We start from the raw sequence: 5,903 nt of genomic DNA, 5'->3' as shown, positions 1-5,903 counted from the left end.
TGCATCGTAGTTGAAAGTTTGTCCTTTTGATGACCCAACAGATTTTGTATTAACTTAGTTGTTATCATCATGACATCTGGCGAAACGAGCCCTTTTTTCGGCAATTTCAGCATACATAAAAGATCAGAATAATTATTGAAACATCAACTTCACACATGAGCATTAAAACAAAACAGAATAAATAATGTCTAAACATCTTTACAAGGTAAATAACATATTATTAATGCCAATTATATTCGAGGATAACGGTATTCCTCATCATAGTGAATGTAGCTTAGTATTAGAAGGAGAAAAAATTCTATGCAACTACACGGAGACAGGAAGAAAACAAATACACAAGGGTACACAAACACATAGTGGGATAACACAAAAGGAAAGGACAGGGTTCGTTTTCAGTGTAACATTTGATACTGCAGTCCAACCCAAAACTTCATTCCATAGATCTTTCGTCTTATTTCAATATTTGCTCCAGCCAAAAAAAATCCTATCCAAGCATGTTTTCTGTATTTTTCTCGTATAACCTCTCAGTGCATTTCTTCAAATTCATCGCAACTCATTCTCTTATAGGCTACCCCCTCTTAAGCTAACTTAAATCTACTGAGCTCAGATGCTAAACTAAGGGACGAGGCAATGCAGCAGCACAAAACAATTAACACGAACAGCAATGACAAAAAATTCAAATTGGCAAAGTGAGCAACAATATTACAACTAATTTGCAATGAGCAGCAAACAAGAAAAATAAATCAGTAATAAACTGGCTTAGCAGAGTAACACAAAGTCAAATTCAGTAACACTATGCCTGGCAAACAGCAGCAGCAACTTATATCTAAACATGACATAGCTCAAGCAAAAAAATATTACACTAAAGACAACAATGCAGACAAGGGAAATGTATATTCACATCTTAATGTCTATGTAATTAAAGTGGTGCACCACAAAAACTAATTCTAAAAAAAAATTACCAAGTACTCGAAAAGAAAATTATGTATGCAGTTACTGTTATTAGTCCCTTCTTATTGTTCTTTCCATTCCAAGAGCTCCTTTTTCGAAGAATGTGGATCAGAAAATAATTATTTAATAGATCTGTTGACAGAAAGTGTTCACATTAGCAGATGCATTTAAGTTTATTTTATAAAACCAATGCTGCAACACAGCTGGAAACCAGATATCAAATGAAATAAGCAACTATCTAAAGCAAAGCATAAAAATATCATTCAATAGTCACGTGACATTTCATAAGTTAGTAGAAATTCTCTCAACTCTCGTAGAAAGACGCTTGTCATAATCAGGTGTGCAGATGTAAGTATCTTTCCAAATAATGAGCGTGTCGTATTTCCGATGCTTTCTCTAAAGGAATGTCAATGGCGAGGATAATGGCCTCTTTTTTCCTCCACCTAATGGCTTTCTTTTGTCAGACGACTACCTCTCAGCTGGGCGCCCAAAACGTATTACGTGCAGGTAGTCACTTACCTTTCTTACTGAAGTATTTACGACAGCAGTGTCTGCTACAGTGGCAGTCTCATATAAAAAAATTCACAGGTCGAGAATTTGCGTTGCAAACGTGTAGAAACAAAATCCTATGAATATAACAGTGTTCAAAAAGTTTTCATCGGCATTGTGATACATTCGCGCATTTACACACATTTCATAACTCTTTAAGTAAGATTCTTGGTTTCCAACAACCTTTTTCACAAACCAGAGTCCCTAAACACTACTCATTATTCCTTACCTTATTCGTTGACACTTCTTCAATATTTCATCATAACAGATATGTAGCTTAATCAAATAACTCATATAGCATCAGATTATTGATCATAAACATACCGCAACAGCATAATACACATAATCATCGTAATAATAACATCATCACACCTCAGTCAACTCTCAAAATCGTCGTAGCTTCCTCCAATAATTAAAAAAAATTCTCTGCTCATGTCAAAAGTGTCATCTACCTCAAACGTTCTTTAAAAATCATGATCCCATACCAAATATATCATTCAAAGCTCTCATAATATCACAATGGGTCCGAAAAAAATGAACAGTTCACAAAGTACAGACAAAATACAATTTCGTAAGTGTGAAGTTATCCAACGGTGTAATTACGTAAACATCTGTCACTGCCGTAGTAAAAAAGTTTGTCTCTCTCAGTTAAATGATCAGATAGCTGTGTAATTATGTGTTAAAGAAATATGGTACCGATGTGTAAAGTTGTATAAGCAAATACCATATTAGCTAGGGCTCCTTGTGCTTGCCAAACACATGGTACACAAAGTAAGCGTGTACCCCCCTGAGGATTAATGTAATTATACCCTCAGGTGTTAGAGATTACAGCAGGGGAATGAAATGTATAACGGAAAACCTTTGTAGCATTGTACTTCAAATATCTTTAAAAATAAATGTTTTAAGTACAAAATTAATCACTCAAATACGTGTACTGTAGAGCTAAACTGTGCGTCTTGTTGTAAGATAATCTCTGTGGAAGTGTCGTAGTTATCGTCCTCCGAAAGCTAAGTTCTGCAGAAGTCAATGTACTTACCTCATGATAAACAAAAGTGAAATGCATTGCGTATAGATATCTTACTTATTACGCTTATTGCCGTTATGAAGAAAGTACTGTGCTGTAACGTATTGTTGTGCTACAGAAAAGGCTATCTCCTTGTAGCTATACCACAAAAGTTACTACTAAAACATGTTTTACTTTCCAGAATAATTCAGAAAAGCTGTGCAGATATAAAACAGATACACCGCAAAAGCAACATTGTAAATTGTCACTCATTAGTAACGTCGTGATATAATCGTGTAGCTGTCACATAAACTAACCACTGCGTCATCTGGCATTTCACAGAAAGCACCTCAAATCCAGAATCCACTCTCAAGCAAACCAAAATGTTGCATGAAAATCTCATTAGCAGTACCAGTATATGTTCTAAGTATGTAAGCCTTATAGTCGTTACGTAATCGTGCAACTAACAAGCAAGAATTTACACACACAAAAAGACCGTGACGTCTGTTCACTATAACAATGCAGTGGTAATTTCTGTTTAAATAAGTTCTCTTGGTTCTTGACTGGATATTTAACTTCAAACACTGTTGCATGTTAACAGATACTAAGTCTGACAAAGCATACTGGTAATGTAAAGTGAGAAGTTATATGGCAAAGTTAAAAAGCAGATTATCTTTCAATAGACAGTTTTACATGTGAAATGTGGTGTAAACCTTTGCTCTTCTTAGTATGCAGAGTTTCAACTTTAACGCAATTATCATGTGGTATATGTCGGTAAAGAATACTGGAATTTTTCTCAAGGTTAGCGTCTATGTTATTTTTCTCTGAGCCAGCCGGTGCACGCGGCAGCCTGCGGCGCGAGTCGTTGTCTGTTCCTTTGTTGGCGCGCGTCGTTATTGGGATTTGGAGACCTTACTTCTACAAATTCACCGTGACGAGAGGCCCCTGCCCTGTTTAAATCTCGCCAGTTCTGATGCAATTCAGGTCTGTCGTTACGATTATATCGTCTGTCGTCATGTCGGTAGATTCTGTAGTTTCTTTCTTCCCGGTCAGGTGTTGGGGAATTTCTTCCTGAATTGTAACTGCACGCTGAACTGTTGCGTCTGAAGTTATTCTGTCTCCCGTGATAATAATAGTTCTGGTTGCCAAATTGTCTGTTTCTATGATTGTCTCTGTCATATTCATTACTACGGAAATGCGATCTTTCTCTGTAACTATTATTACTCTGCCAGTGGTTGTCATATGGGTGGTGTCTGTTTTGGTCACGATTTGCGTTGTAAGAATAGACTTGTCATGTCCAGTTATTGTTTCTGTCGTCACGGAATTGTGACGGATGTGACCTGTAGTGATTGTTTTCCTGTTTTTGCATCCCGCGACTGTCTGTGTGAATTTCTAATTCTTGTAAGAGTCCCTGTAAAGCTTCAATGTCGTCTTTGCAACGTCCTGCTAAAATAATATGTCGTAAATGTTCAGGCCGTTTGATTAAGCAAATGCGGATGAGTTCTGAGGGGCTGTATGATTTTGAAAGATACTGATTCTTATGCAACATGTCTTCAAAATATGTGACAAGACTGGAAAATTCAGATTGTTCGAAACGTTTCATCATTATGATGCTATGTTTTACATGGTCTTGTGTAGCTTGAGACCAATATGCTGAGAGGAAGGCATGGTAAAATTCTCCTTCACTGTGGCAATCGTGAATGACCGATCGCATTCTTACAGCTGGTTCATTCTCTAAGTAGCCATACATAAATTCTAACCTGTGCTCCAATGACCAGTTGGGAGGAAAACAATGAGAAAATTGATGAAGCCATGCTTGTGGATGAATGTCGTTGGCAGAATTCTTAAACGTTTTGAATTTACGTGTAGTAATGAACAGCTTATAGTCAAAATCATCGTGTCGGCGAGTAGCATATCGGTCATTGTTACGTCGTGTCGGCGGTTCCATCTCAAAATTCGGTGTACCTTGCCAATTTCTTTCATAATTTCCGAAGTGCCCTGAGTTATTCTTTTGTGGCTGTTCCGTATTTCTATGTCCCTCTTCCCGTATTGGAGCGGGAGTGGCCTCTGAAATACGTAATTCTTGTATTACCTGCATCAACTGATCTTGTACTTCCCGGATTTCTCTTTTGTACTGTGTATTGATTTGATTTTGATTTTGTTTGAATTTTCTAATTTGTTCATACTCTTCTGTGTCAGTGAAGGCTACAGGTCTTGTGTCATTCAGATCATCATCTACCTTTGTAGATAAGTTAGTGACCTGATCCGAAAGTTCGGCTACTTTCTCTGATAGTGAATACATTTCCTCAGTGTGTTTTTCTGAACCAAGTTTCAGAGTGTCCATTTGTGTTGAAATCGAATCTACTGTGTCCTTTAAGTTTTCCTGAGTTTTTGCAAGTTGCATAACCGAATCGATAGATGCAACTGAGTCAATTTTAGCCCACAAGGTCTCATGATTTTCATGAACAATGGTTTGCAGTTCTTTTATGGCTGCTTCGTGATTCTGTAATGCATTTTCATGCCGCGAAAAAATAGGTTGAAAATGCTCACAAATTTGTGTTTTTACGTCATTACAGACTTTTTGACATTTCGATTCAATGTTATGTAACTCAGTAGTTAAATCTTCACGTGTTTGTTCAAGTGTGGTGTCTAGCTTCCGAAGATTTTGTTCCATTGTGTCTAACTTTTGAAGCTTTTGCTGTGTTTGTCTCTGATTTTGTTCCATTGTGCCTAACTTTTGAAGATTCTGTTCCATTGTGTCTAACTTTTGAAGATTTTGTCCCATTTGTTGCATTAATTGTAATAACAATGCATTAGTGTCTGGAATCTGTTCCTCTACGCTTTTCGGCAGTGCATTTGCACCAGCAACATTCACATTTTGACAAGCAGAAAATGTGTCTTGACTTATTTGAGAAAAGGGTGAGGACGCAAAACCTGAATCTACAGTATTTGTAAAATTGTGTCCTGTCATTTCGGATTCCTGAGGTGAGCTGTTGCCGAGCGATCGATCGATAATGCTTCCCTGTTCACTAGTTGTTTCACTGCCTACGCCATTGTTTGCCGCCCGCTCCATTTCCCTATGCACAATTACCAAATTACTATGTTGAACATTAGTTAATTCATTACATGGTGGCGCTAACACACTACTTTCGTCTTCACTGTCATTTCTCAGTTTACTTTGGAGCCTAGTATTACGTTTTTCACACACCATTATTAACACAATATTTCACACGACAACACAGAAAAACACAATTTGAAGAGGAAAAATAGGGGAACACATTAACATAGCACTGAAAATAATATCTAGTCAATTGCAAGCGCAGCTGCGAAATACTTGGTGCAAATCTAAATGCATGCCACAACTGTGTACAACAATGAAAAACTACAACTACAAAGGAAA

The sequence above is a fragment of the Schistocerca cancellata genome, chromosome 6, assembly GCF_023864275.1.
Source record: "Schistocerca cancellata isolate TAMUIC-IGC-003103 chromosome 6, iqSchCanc2.1, whole genome shotgun sequence".
NCBI classification, from domain to species: domain Eukaryota; kingdom Metazoa; phylum Arthropoda; class Insecta; order Orthoptera; family Acrididae; genus Schistocerca; species Schistocerca cancellata.
Note: the sequence above shows the minus strand (reverse complement) of the source record.